Source organism: Macaca nemestrina, chromosome 12 (assembly GCF_043159975.1).
Source record: "Macaca nemestrina isolate mMacNem1 chromosome 12, mMacNem.hap1, whole genome shotgun sequence".
Lineage (NCBI taxonomy): Eukaryota > Metazoa > Chordata > Mammalia > Primates > Cercopithecidae > Macaca > Macaca nemestrina.
The window spans coordinates 103,642,837-103,657,987 of record NC_092136.1 but is presented as its reverse complement, the minus strand read 5'-3'; the positions used below and the strand labels follow the sequence as shown (position 1 = coordinate 103,657,987).

Sequence of the window (15,151 nt, the reverse complement as noted above, 5' to 3'; positions counted from 1 at the left end):
AAATGTAGTAGTCCATTCAGTCTTCTATAATGAGATACCATCAACTTAGAGGTTTATAAACAACAGAAATGTATTTCTCAGCATTCTGGAGGCAGAGAAGTCCAAAATCGAGGCACCAGCAGATTCAGTGTCTGATGGGGGCTTGCTTTTTCATAGATGGCTGTCTTTTCACTTTAACCTCACATGACAAGAGAGGCGGGGTCTCTTTTTGGCCTCTTATAAGGGCTCTAATCTCATTCATGAGGGTTCTCCTCTTGTTACCTAATCACCTTTAAAGTCGTTGCCTCCAAAAAGGAGCACTTATACACTGTTTGTGGGAGTGTAAATTAGTTCAACCATTGTGGAAGACAGAATGGTGATTCCTCAAAGACTTAAAAACGGAAACACCACTCAACCCAGCAATCCCATTACTCGGTATAACCCAAAGGAATATAGATTGTTCTGTTATAAAGACATATGCACATGTATGTTCACTGCAGCACTATTCACAATAGCAAAGACATAGAATCAGCCTAAATGCCCAACAACGAACCAATGGATAAAGCTTGGATAAAGAAAATGTGGTACATATACACCATGGAATATTCTGTAACCATTAAAAAAAAGATCATGTCCTTTGCAGAAACATGGATGGAGCTGGAGGTCATTCTTTTTAGCAAACTAATGAAGGAACAGAAAACTAAATACTGCATGTTCTCACTTATAAGTGGGAGCTAAATGATGAGAACACATGGAATACATAGAAGGGAACAACACATACTGAGGCCTTTTGGGTACAGGATGGAGGGTGGGAGGAGGGAGAGGATCAGGAAAAATAACTAGTGGGTACTAGACTTAATCCCTGGGTGATGAAATAATCTACAACAAACCCTTGTGACACAAATTTACCTATATAACAAACCTGAACATGTACACATGAACTTAAAATAAAAATTAAATGTAAAAAACAACAACAAAGTTTCCACCTCCTAATACCATCACCTTGGGGGTCAGAATTTCAACTTATGAATTTTGGGAGATACAAACATTCAGACCATGGCAAGAATGAATAACAAGTTGGAGGACTCATGCTTTCTAATTTCAAAACTTACTGCAAAATTATAATAATCAAGATTTGTGGTACTAACATAAGAATGGACATATAGACCAATGGAATAGAATTGAGAGTCTAAAATTAAACATATACATCTACGGCCAGTTGATTTTTGACAAGGATGCCAGGTCCATTCAATGGGGAGAGAATAATCTCTTCAACAGACAGTGCTGAGAAAATTGGACTTCTACTGCAAAAGAATGCAGTTTGACCCCTACCATACATGATATAAGAGAATTAACTCAGAGTGGATAAATGATCTAAATATTAGAGCTAAAACCATAAAACACTTAGAAGAAAACATAAGGGTAAATCTTTATAACCTTAGATTTGGCAACAGATTTTTACATATAACACCAAGAACAACAGCAACAAAAGAAATAGACAAAATGGACCTCATAAAAATTAAAACATTTGTGCATCAAAGTATATCAATGAGAAAGTGAAAAAGACAACCTACAGAATGGGAGAAAATACTTGGAAACTGTCTATCTGATGATAAATTAATATCCAGAATATTCAAAAACTCCTGCAACTTAACAAAAAGACAATCCAATAAAAATAGGCAAAGGATTGAATAGACATTTCTCAAAAGAATTTGTACAAATGGCTAATAAGCACATGAAAAGATGCTCAATGACATTAGTCAGTAGGGAGATGTAAATCAAAACACAGTGATATACCACTTCACACCCACCAGGATGACTATAATAAAAGAAATTATTCATTTTGGTAAGGATGTGGAGGAAGGAATTGAAACCCTCATACATTGCTAGTGATAATATAAACTGATACAGCTGCTATGAAAAATACTTTGGCAATTCTACAAAAAAGCTTAAATGGAAGTACCATATGACCTAGAAATTCTACTCTTAGGTATATAATGCAAAATAATTGAGGCCAGGCTCAGTGGCTCAAGCCTGTAATCCCAGCGCTTTGGGAGGCTGAGACGGGTGGAACACAAGGTCAGGAGATCGAGACCATCCTGGCTAACACAGTGAAACCCTGTCTCTACTAAAAAAATACAAAAACCTAGCCGGGCGTGGTGGCGGACACCTGTAGTCCCAGCTACTCCAGAGGCTGAGGCAGGAGAATGGCGTAAACCCGGGAGGCAGAGCTTGCAGTGAGCCGAGATCCGTCCACTGTACTCCAGCCTGGGTGACAGAGCGAGACTCTGTCTCAAAAAAAAAAAAAAAAAGGAATTGAAAACAGGATATGGGTGAGGTGGCTCAGGCCTGTAATTTCAGCACTCTTGGAGGCCAAGGCAGGCAGATCACAAGGTCAGGAGTTTGAGACCAGCCTGGCCAACATGGTGAAACCCTGTCTCTACAAAAAGACACAAAAACTAGCCAGGCATAGTGGTGCGGGTCTGTAATCCCAGCTACTTGGGAGGCTGAGGCAAGAGAATAGCTTGAGCCTGGGAGGCAGTGGTTGCAGTGAGCTGAGATTGCACCACTGCACTCCAACCTGGGTGACAGAGCGAGACTCCATCTCAAAACAAACAAACAAACATAAAAACTAAAATGAGTCAGAAGATGGAGACTTACAAAAGATAACTAGAATCTATAAAAATAATTTGTTAAAAGAAAACAGGGACACAGCAGAGATACTTGTAAGCTAATGTTCATTGCAGCATCATGCACAATAGCCAAAAGGTGGCAATAACCCATGTGTCTATCAACAGATGGCTAGTTAAACAATATGTGGGTGGTGTGTGTGTACATACAATGGAATATTGTTCAGGTATAAAAAGGAATATAGTTCTAATACATACTACAACGCGGATGAACCTTGAAAGTATACGTTGCTAAGTGAAATAAACCAGACAAAAAAGGACAAATACTGTATCTGCCACTAACATAAAATATCTGGAATAGGCAAATGCATAAAGAAAGTAGGTTAGAAGTTACCAAGGGATAGGGTAAGAGGGTAATGGGGAGCTATTGCTTAATGCCTTACAGAGTTACCATTTGGGGTGATGAAAATGTTTTGGAGCTAGACAGTGGTGATAGTTGAACAACCCCATGGATGTAATTAATGCCACTGAATCGTACATTTTAAAATGGTAAAATAACAAATCTTATGTTTTATAGATATGTTTTTACCACAATAAAAAACAGGTGTCACCCATAAAAGACAGAAGCTGGTCTTCTTTTGTAATTGTAGTTGTTCTAGTAGCTGTTAATAAAATCATATATGAAAAAGCAACATACCGAAATCAGTGGTAAGTTTGTAAGTACATATGTTGCCTCATAACGGTGATACTTTCAAGGCTAACACTTCTTAGCCACCCTGTTCTTGAAAAAATTATCACGTCTCCCCACTTTACCCCTCCTTTTCATGGGAATAAAATGCGTAATGCATGGCTGACCGTTTCTGACACTCCAGCCGCCTTCCTAGAATGACAAGTGTTATTTCAGAATCAGCGCTGCTGTAGGCCCCACTGAAGACACATTTTCAAGTGAATGCTGCTCTTTATGAATCATTCGGCTGAATTTTCAAGCAGGACTATGAAAGCTCACAAGAAATGTAAAGTTCTAAAAATGAATTAACAACTTGTACATTTGAATTCCTTCATCTTTTTTTCACCTCTAAACCTTGGAATGCTCCAGAACTCCATGTCTGGTGATTTTACCTTCTCCATCTGCACTCACTCCCTGGATGACCTCATCCAGTCCCATGGCTGAAATAGCAACTTTGCTCTGATGACTCCAGCTTGCTACATACAGCCCAGACCTCTGTTCTGAATGCCGACTCATACATTAATCTATTCAATATTTTAACATTGTGTAATGCTTGTAACATTAGTGTAATGCTTACTTTGTGCATTGCACAGTCCCAAGCACTTTACATGCATTAACTTATTTAATCCTCATAGCAATTTATTATTATCCCTATTCTACAGATAAAGACACTGAGAACAGACAGGTAAAGTAGGTATTCCAAGGTCATACAACAAGCAGGTGATGAAACTGGGATTTGAACCAGGCACTTGGGCTTTACAATCCATGCTCTTAATGAATAAATACACTATGTGATTCCCTGCTAAGATAAAGAATAGACATTACAGACTTAATATATCCAAAACTCAACACTGGCATTATCCCTAAAAAACTCTTTCTTTCTTAATCTTTGCCATATCATTAAGGGACATCTTCAGGCTTTCAGTTATGTATTCCAGAAACCATAGATAATCCTTGAGTCTTCTCTTTCTCTTGTAATCCACATCCAACCCATCAGCACATCCTTCTGGGAGAATGCAACATTTTCTAACCACCTCCACTACTACTTGGGCCAAGTCATGGTCACCTCTCCTCTGACCTCTCACCTGGCCTGTAAACTTACGCTCTTGCGTCTTCAGCCTGTTCACCATATAGCAGCCAGGATGATCCTTTTCAAACCTAATTCAGATCATGTTACTCCTCTGCTCAAGACTCTCCATCTCTACATCAAATCCAAAGCCCATCCTGTGATCTACACAGCCCCAGGCCATCTTGTCCTTGCTGCCTCCGAGACGGGAAACGCCTCTTGTTCCATGCTTCTTTTGCTTACTCCCTTCTCCCCTCACTGACTTCCTTGATATTCCTGGAGCACATGAAATGTGCACCTGCCTTTTTCTTTTTGCCTTTCTGGCTCTTCCTGGAGCTATCCTATGACTGGTTCCCTTTCTAACTTGGAGTCTTCACTCAGAAATACTCTTATAGAGAACGCTTTCTGATATCCCATGTAAATTAATTTCTTCATGCCCTACTTTTGTTGTTGTCATTATTGTTTGTTTGATTTTTATTTCAATAGGTTTTGGGGGAGCAGATGGCTTTTGGTTACTTGGATAAGTTGTTTAGTGGTGATATCTGAGATTTTGGTGCTACCGTCACCTGAGCAGTGCACACTGTACCCAATGTTTAGTCTTTAATCACTCTTCTCCCAAGAGTCCATTGTATCATTCTTATGCCTTTGCATCCTCATAGCTTAGCTCCCACTTATAAGCGAGTACATATGATGTTTGGTTTTCCACTCCCTGGTTACTTCACTTAGAATAATGGTCTCCAGTTCCATCCAGGTTGCTGCATATGCCATTATTTTGTTCCTTTTTATGACTGGGTAGTATTCCATATATATTTGAAATATATGTGTATATTCCATATATATGTATTTACACATATTTTCTTTTTCCACTCAATTCATGGGCATTTGAGATGGTTCCATATTTTTGCAATCGTGAATTGTGCTGATATGAAAATGTGTGTGCAAGTGTCTTTTTCATATAATGACTTCTTTTCCTCTTGGTGGATACCCAATACTAGGATTGCTGGATTGAATTGGTAGTTTTACTTTTAGTTCTGTAAGGAATCTCCATACTGTTTTCCATAGTGATTGTATTCATTTAAATTTCCACCAGCAGCATAAAAGTGTTCCCTTTTCACCGCATCCATGCCAACATCTATTATCTTTTGACTTTTTGATTATGGCCATTCTTGCAGGAGTAAGGTGGTATTGCATTGTGGTTTTGATTTGCATTTCCCTGATAATTAGTAATGTTGTGCATTTTTTTGTATGTTTGTTGGCCATTTGTATATCTTCTTTTGAGAATTGTCTATCCAAGTCCTTAGCCCACTTTTTTGATGTGATTGTTTTTCTCTTGCTAATTTGTTTGAGCTCCTTGTGGATTCTGATATTAGTCCTTTGTCAGATGTATAGACTGCAAAGATTTTCTCCCACTCCATGGGTTGCCCATTCACTCTGCCAATTGTTTCTTTTGCTGTGTTTGTTTTTGGGTTCTTCGTCATGAATTCTTTGCCTAAGCCAATGTCTAGAAGTTTTTTCTAACATTATCTTCTATATTTTTTATGGTTTCAGGTCTGGGATTTAAGTCCCTGAACCATCTTGAGTTGATTTTTGTATAAGGTGAGAGATGAAGATCCAGTTTCATTCTCCTACATGTTACTTGCCAATTATCCCAGCACCAATTGTCCAATAGGGTGTCCTTTCCCCACTGTATGTTTTTTGTTTGCTTTGTTGAATATCAGTTGGCTGTAATTATTTGGCTTTATTTCTAGGTTCTCCATTCCATTCCATTGGTCTATGTACCTATTTTTTGGCAATACCATGCTGTTTTGGTGACTATGGCCTTATAGTATAGTTGGAAATCAGGTAATGTGATCCCTCTAGATTTGTCCTTTTTGCTTAGTCTTGATTTTGCTATGCAGGTGTTTTTTTGGTTTCATATGAATTTTAAAATTGTTTTTGCTAGTTCTGTGACTAATTATGTTGGCATTTTGAAGGGAATTGTATTGAATTTGTAGATGGATTTTGGCAGTGTGATCATTTTCACAATATTGATTCTACCCATCCATGAGCATGGAATATGTTTTCATCTGTTTATGTCATCTATAATTTCTCCAGCAGTGTTTTATAGTTTTCCTTCTAGGGGTTTTTCACCTCTTTGGTTAGGTATATTCCTAAGTATTTTATTATTTTTTCCCAGCTATTGTAAAGGGGGTTGGTGTATAGTAGTGCTACTGATTTGTGTACATTGATTTTATATCCTGAAACTTATTACTGTCAGTTCTAGGAGTTTTTGGATAAGTCTTTTGGGTTCTCTAGGTATAACTGCGATCAGCAAAGAGTGACAGTTTGACTTCCTCTTTACTGAATTGGATACCCTCTTTCTCTTGTCTGATTGCACTGGCTAGGACTTCCAGTACTATGTTGAACAGAAGTGGTAAAAGTCGGCCTCCTTGTATTATTCCAGTTCTCAGGGGGAATGCTTTCAACTTTTCCCCATTCAGTATGATGTTGGCTGTGAGTTTGTCATAGATGGCTTTTATTATCTTAAGGTATGTACCTTCTATGCTGATTTTACTGAGAGTTTTAATCATAAAGAGATTCTGGATTTTGCCAAATTCTTTTCCTGCATCTATTGAGATGATTGTGTGATTTTTGTTTTCAAATATGTTTATGTGGTGTGTCACATTGATTGACTTGCACATGTAAACCATCTCTGCATGCCTGCTATGAAACCCACTTGATCATGGTGGATTATCTTTTTGATATGCTGTTGGATTCAGTTAGCTAGTATTTTGTTGAGGATTTTTGCATCTATGCTCACCAGAGATATTGGTCTATAGTTTTCTTTTTTGGTTATGTCCTTTCCTAGTTTGGGTATTAGGATGATACTCGCTTCATAGCTATCCTCCTTACTCTGCATTTCCTGGGTTTTTCCTCATTATCATATATTTGTTTCATTATTTCTTAATGATCCAAATTCTCACCCCTGGAATATAAGCTCCTTGAAAGCAGGAACTTTGATTTATACACTGCTGTTTCTTACTACTTAAAACAGTGCTTCCCCTATAATGGCACTCAGTAAGTATTTGTTGAACTAATTCCCTGAGAGCGCACGTAAAACAGTGAAAGCCTCCCTCTGTCTCTGTGGAATTCCGGATTTTCCCAGAAGAGAAATAGGAATTTCAGAGTATGCAGGGCCCAGAGTACTATCAGAGAAGGTAGAGGAGCTGGCTCTCAGACATTCTTTCATCCATCTAACCTTCTAATGCTTTAAGAATTGCACTGCTATAGGGTCACCTCTGTGGGGTCCCCTCTTTTGGAAAATCTTAGTTAGGGAAGTCAGATGTGTAAGATAGCTAAAATAGTTGTTATCCCCTAAATACCTGTAATATTACAGCTACTAAATAGGATTTTATATAAGAATCCTAAAATATAAGTAGTATTATCCCTATCTTATAAATGAACAAATAGACAATGTCAGAAATGGAACTGAATTATTTAAGGTCACAAAGCAAGAAAGAGGCAAATTTAAGAGTTTAGGTTGAGATTCTCTCAAAAGCAGATCCTTAGTTTAGGTTCTATCAAAAGCAGACCCTGATCAAAGATTTGAGTACAAGCAGGTTTTTGAGGAGGAGAACCCAGGCAGTACGATGAAGAAGCAGAGAGGAGAGGCTTGGAAGAAAGGAAAGCCAAAGAAGGAGATTTAATGTGTAGGTGACTGGGGCTTCAACCCAGTAGGAACTGCTGAGAAAGTGTGTGGAGCACACCTCATCACATGGATGAGGGAGCGAGGCAGTTATCCACCAAAAACTACCCTTGTTGGTCAGGAATTGCTTCTGTAGTTTTAACTTTTCCACACTTCTGACCTGTCCCACTTGTGGACTAAGACACTCAGATGTCCATAAAATTCCCTGAAGCAGAAAGACACAGGAAACATTTCAGCCTGAAAGAGAACTCACCAGAGGTGACCTCCAGGATGGACTGAGGGAATGAGGACAGGGCAGCGAACGTGTCTGTCACACATGGTCCAAGAGGAAAACCCACTGCTGTCCGCATGTTATTACACCACTCGTCTAATTATCTCCACTTTCGACCTCAAACTTATGCAGGATTTGTAGACTCACCTATTCCCCACATCCTACAATCCAGCTAGGCTTCTTCATGGGTTTATTTTTATATACATAGTTTTACTCACTCATTGTTTCAGCGAATAGTTGTGAAGCCTCTTATTTGTGTCCATTCAAGGGATAGGAACCCAAAGATGAATAGGGCAGTTTTGTCCTCAAGAATTCTGCTCACAGGTTATAGGAGAGACATAAGTAGGCCAACAATTTTGATAAAGTTTGGGGAGACTATGCAATGGAAATGGGTAGAAAGAGAAGCAACGGTCAACATTTGTCTCAACCCATTGAATTTCACGTTAAAAATGTCTTTTGCTGTATGTAAATCATACCTTAATACAGCTGATAAGTATATTTTAAAGGTTAGGGATGAAGGAAAGAAGCAATTAGGTCTCATCACCACTATTCTAATGTAACACTTTACAACCCAGGAAACATAGAACACAGTTGCAATTTTGAGGCTAAACAGTGGACACTAAGAAAAAAGTTTCTAAAGCTCTAGTGTGTGTCTGAATCACCAGGAAGCTTTGCGAAAACACCAATAGCTGAGCCCAGCACCAGAATTTCTGAGGCAGTAGGTTAGGGGTGAGGTCCGAGAATTCACAGTTTTGATAGAGTCTCCAGTGATGCTGACACTCTTGTTCACAGCTCCACACCTTTAGAAATACCATATGACGGCCGGGTGCGGTGGCTCACGCCTGTAATCCCAGCACTTTGGGAGGCCGAGGCGGGCGGATCACAAGGTCAGGAGATCGAGACCACGGTGAAACCCCGTCTCTACTAAAAATACAAAAAATTAGCCGGGCGAGGTGGCGGGCGCCTGTAGTCCCAGCTACTCGGGAGGCTGAGGCAGGAGAATGGCGTGAACCCGGGAGGCGGAGCTTGCAGTGAGCCGAGATCGCGCCACTGCACTCCAGCCTGGGCGACAGAGCGAGACTCCGTCTCAAAAAAAAAAAAAAAAAGAAAAAAGAAATAACATATGACTGTACTAAGGAAATGTGTTCAAACCATAGTGTGATGTAGACTGAAGAATGCAACCTTTTCCCATAAATAATAAGGGAATTGTAAATTTACACTGCAGCCCAAGACTGCTGGGGTGCTGGTCTGTTTCTTAATGTAGGTAGTGGTTATACAGGTGTGTTCACTTTATGAAATTTCAGAGATGTACACTCATGATTTGTACACATTTCAGTATGTATCAAAATGGAACAAAAAGTTTACTTAAAAAAAAAAGGAAAAAGAGGAATGTATGGTTCATTTCCATCCCAGTAGCCCCCTTGAATGAAGTGCTTTTGGAGACATATGTCTGCTTTATTTAGGGCTTCTTTAACCTAATATAAAAAGAAATCAACTTTCACGAACTTTCACTGAAAATATTGAGCCATATGTCTTTGCCTCTAACGCTATTCTATGATCCTAGAACATGTGATGTACTCGATGGTTTGCAGATGAAGGAGAAACAGAAAACTAGCCAAAACACATTTGTTTCAGACTCTTAGAGGAGTAGGAGGAGGGAGATTAGTGTTTTCTAATGGAAAAATACAACCTCAAAGGAGCAGCCACTTGCATCTTGAACATTAAAAAGCAATCACAAACAGTGCTTCATGTAGCCACTGAGCAGTTTCTGGAGAATTGAACTGAATTTCCTCCTCTCACATTTCTTTTAAGAGGTGCTTTGCCATGAGAGTATTTCCAAGAATTGGAGAGTCACAATAGTTACAAATACCGTTGGCCTGAAGAATTCTTGGCACTTGAGGAGCTGTAGGGATTTATACATTAGTAGAGCACAGAAGTTGGTGTGTGAGGCTGCATGCCACCAGGACAGGAACATCCATCGGGTTTCAATGGCACCTTTAAATCACCCAGCACTGTGGGGCAACAGGCAGGACAACTCTCTGCGTTCGGCTTCCTATGCAATTATTTAGTCATGAGATGGTGTGTTCTCTCCTTTTGCATTAAACAGCAGCTCCACTGAGGTTGTAATAATCGTAGTGAACGTTTATACCATGCAATGCCACTAAAAAGCCTCTTTGCACGTTGTGCCTTCTACTGACTAGAGTTTCTGTGACCCCAGCTCCTTCCGTGCTTCTTGCTCAGGGTGCACTGCCTGAGGTTTAGCACTCAGCTTTGTCTGGCAGCGGTAATTAGTGTGATGTGCTGTGATCACCCCCTGGTGTTCAGTCTGTGCAATAACAATAACATCTGACCTTGGTGTCAACTTCAAAGCAAATCGGCAGAAGCTAAAAGGTGACTTGATCGACCTGGACTGCTGCGCATAAGAGTTTCAAAAGATAACACTACCACATAAATAGTCTGTCAGGGATGGAGGAGGGGTGAAAAGGGTCTCCGACATCAGAGGGTTTTTCTATAGGAATGTTCTACAATCGTTTCAGCATTACACAGCAACTCTGTTGGTGGAGATTATAATCCCCACTGAGATTATAATAATCATACTGAACATTTGTGTGGTGCAATGCCATTAGAAAGGCTCTTTCCATGTTACAGTCATTTCCCATGACTTGGCAGTCTAAAGATAAAGAACCATCAAATGCTTAGTGCTCAGTACTGTGCTACTCGTGCTAAACGGGACACATGTGAGTGCACGAGGGGTGGTATCTTCCAGGCCGCCCGGTCGGAGCACCTGGTGGGATGGTCACAGTCCTATGACTGTGTGCGCCTCTCAGGCCTCACTCACACTGCTGAAAAGATTGATTGAGCAGAATTAATCCCACCTATAAAATAAACTTGAAGTCATTTACTAAATGTCACTAGGTCATACATCTGTCTATATGTCAAGTTAAAGGTTTAAGCAGAAAATTAGCACCAGTGTCTAGGCCTAGTTTTAACCACCAGTTTCCCCTCACTTGAGTACTGGGAGTTGCCTTAGCTAGGAATGTCTTGGTAATGCCTTCATCCTGGTATCATTCCAGAATCTCTTTGCCATACTGGCTTTATGTCTTGATTCAAGTTTTCTTTGTCTATTTCGCACATTAATGTGGCTGTTTGCTGAGATTCTTAATACTCAAATTGTAAAGAGTCTCCGGTTGCTTCTAGCCTGAAATAAACAGAGCTGAAAAGGTAATTTCTGTTTTCCACTGTTACTCTTATCTCTGTTTCTAATTCCAATTGCACAAAGACACACAGCACAGAAAGTACAAAATGTGGAACTCCTAACTAGAACTACCAGATTTTCCCTGAGGGATGGGACCCACCCAGCTCAGAGCATGGATGCAGTTAATTGGCTGCACTTTCAGAGTCAAAGACCAGACCTCTTTGGTTTGGTGAGGTCATCTATTCATTTATCCACACACACATATAAACGTATATACATATACATACCCATGCACACATAATGTACATATGTGTATCACCTCAAGATGCTATGTGAGGATTACATGGCAATACCTATAAACCACTTAGAATGATATCGGGCACGTAGTAAAGCTGAATAAATGTCAGCTATTATTATTTATTCTTTATATATCAGTTCACGTGTCATTTCCTCATGGAAGCCTCCTCTGATCCTTGGCTAAGGTTAGCTTCCTTGATTGTGTGTTCTTTGAAGACTTCTGCCTATCTTTTAAAGCACTGATATAATCTGAAACTTAGATCTGTAGTTTCACAGATGTCTCCTCATTCTACAATGCCAGCTCTGTTTTTTTCTATCACTGTATCTCTGGAGCCCAACCTCTATTAGGTGGCCAGTAAATACTTGTCAGTTATTTTAGCTGAATGAATCTCTGAATCCCACTGAAAATCTTCTGCTTAGCAGGGAATGGGGGAAAGGAAGGGAAGATCTCCAACTAGAGGCTGAGAAGAGAACACAGTCTAGACTCACACACTCTTCCTCTCTGATTATTTCCAGCCTCCTAATCTGCAGCAGCCAAGCTCAAGAGCTGCTACCTCAGGACTAAAAACCCATAGCAGGGCGTGGTGGCATGCACATGTAGTCCCCTGCTCGGGAGGCTGAGCCAAGAGTACTGCTTGAGCCTGGGAGTTTGATCACTGAGCTATGATCGCACCACTGCACTCCAGTCTGGACAGCAGAATAAAACCTTTTCTCTAAAAATAAGTAAATAATAATTTTTTTAAGTGCCTTGCTTGGGGGTTGTAAGACCATTATTATTTTATTATTTGGGGTTCAATACACGTGAGCCACAAATGTCCTCCAGAAACCCAGGTTCTGGGGCAGCCTGACCTTGAAGATGTGGGACAGGACTAAAACTGTCCAGTGTGTGGGTTTGGCTTTTGGGATCCCTTTTCATACTCATATCATCTCTTTTAACCATAAGCAATCATTGTCTTCTATCCAAAGGTCAGATCAACGGGTCAGTTGGTTCTTCCTCCCTGTGTCCCCCAAACCATCCAGGAGCAGGGGCTTGAAAGATTTACAACACTTACACTACTTCAACAGCTATTTTAGGTGAGTTTTGGCTCTGGACTTTTAATTGCATTCATTTATTCCTTCATTCATGCTGAATGGCCCAGCTTAGGTATGAAAATTGCCTCTAAGGCCGTGCGCGGTGGCTCACGCCTGTAATCCCAGCACTTTGGGAGGCCGAGGCGGGCGGATCACAAGGTCAGGAGATAGAGACCACGGTGAAACCCCATCTCTAAAAATACAAAAAATTAGCCGGGCGCGGTGGCGGGCACCTGTAGTCCCAGCTATTCAGGAGGCTGAGGCAGGAGAATGGCGTGAACCCGGGAGGCGGAGCTTGCAGTGAGCCGAGATCGCGCCACTGCACTCCAGCCTGGGCAACAGAGCGAGACTCCCTCTCAAAAAAAAAAAAAAAAGAAAAGAAAGAAAGAAAATTGCCTCTAAATGTGATTGGTATTGATGAAATTCCTATTTGGAATACGTAATATGTAGACTACACAGGGAAAGCGATGATGGATAAAACAAATTCAGGTTACAGTATGAAGACTCTCAGTTTCCTCTGAGCTATCTATACACTGCCCTAAAAGTTCCCCATGGGAAATCACTTATGGTCTTATATGGAACAAAGACAAATTCTGAAGCCTTTGTAGCACCAGAGCATAGTCCTGAGATGAAAGAATCTGAGTGCTTTTAGTCATCCATGACTAGAAAGGAACTGGGACATAGTAGGTACCAATAAATATTTGATTAATTAATGAAAGTCCTTTAGACTAAAATCTTGTATATATTTGCTGTATGCTGATATACATTTTACAGTTAGGTAATCATCTTCATCTTCATAACATGCATGAAATGATTGCTCTGTGTCCTGAGCTAGGCCTGCACAGGCATCCACCAATCTAATTTTTGCCATAGTTCTATGACATAGCTGCTATTAGTATCCTCATCTTACAGGTGAGCAGATTGAGGCTCACAAAAATTAAGTCACTTGCCCAGGCTTGCACTAGCACTAGTGAGACTCAGATCTATGCGATTCCAAAGCCCAGGTTCCTGACTACTCTGACTACTACATAAGTAGCCTATGAATTAAGGAAACTCACATAAAACATTAGGATTCATAACTTAATAAATATGATCTTACTGCTGAATTTGTATTTGCTTTCATAATGCTCAAATTGGCATTTTTTTAAAGATAAAGCTGGGCACGGTGGCTCATGCCTGTAATCCCAGCACTTTGGGAGGCCAGAGCAGGTGGATCAAGAGGTCAGGAGTTCGAGACCAGCCTGGCCAATGTGGTGAAACCCCGTCTCTACTAAAAAAAATGCAAAACTTAACTGGGCGTGGTGGCACACGCCTATATTCCCAGCTACTAGGGAGGCTGAGGCAGAAGAATCGCTTGAACTCAGGAGGCAGAGGTTGTAGTGAGCTGAGATTGCACCACTGCACTCCAGTGGCACTCCAGCCTGGGCGACAGAGCAAAACTCTGTCTCAAAAATAAATAAATAAATAAATAAGGCTTTTCCAGTTAGTGGTTATTATTCCCTCTTAAAATTAGCAGGGTGATTTTAGAAATTATAATCAACCATCATTCTTTGCTTCTAACATAAAGAAGCATCTTTACATCTACAGAGTAAAACATAAGAGGCTGTACTAAGGTCTCTGTCAATTCTATCTTCACATGCTCGGCATCATCCCATTTTCTATTAAATGTCCTTTGAGAGAAGTCACCTGCATAATGACCATAGGACCCCTGTCAACAATGAAAAGGATAAAACTCATTGTCTGGAACTTCTGTGGCAGAGAGAGGCAAATTATTATGACATTATGTATAACAGTGTCATTATTTGATTTGTGGCAAATTAAAAAAACACATGACAAAGTAACGTAATTTAGAAAATCAAAGATGCTGGAACCAGCATACAATACCAACTTTCCAATTCTAAGAATATGAGGGAGGTGCTAAAAAGGAGGTCCCTGCTATAAATGGGCATGGGAAACTTCGGGGGTAACAGATGTGTAGTGATGGTGCAATGATTTAATGGATGCATCTATGTCTCAAAAGTTAGCAAATTGCATACTTTACAGCAAATATGTATGGTTTATTGTATGCTAATTACACCTCAATAAAATTATACGTTTAAAAAATCATATGAAATCAATCTCAGTTGGCTGAAGTTTTTGAGGCCATATATTAGAAAGAGATATTTAAACCAATTAAGATAGCCCATGTATAACTCTATACTGGCGTAGAACTTCACAGAATATGTTCAA

General features: G+C 40.0%; 1 long non-coding RNA gene across 1 annotated transcript in view; it reads right to left on the bottom strand.

Annotated features, from left to right (window-relative positions):
- LOC139357371 (uncharacterized) overlaps window positions 1-15,151 on the bottom strand; it is a 35,583-nt gene that overhangs the window by 11,577 nt on the left and 8,855 nt on the right. The gene's annotated exons all lie outside the window — the stretch shown is intronic.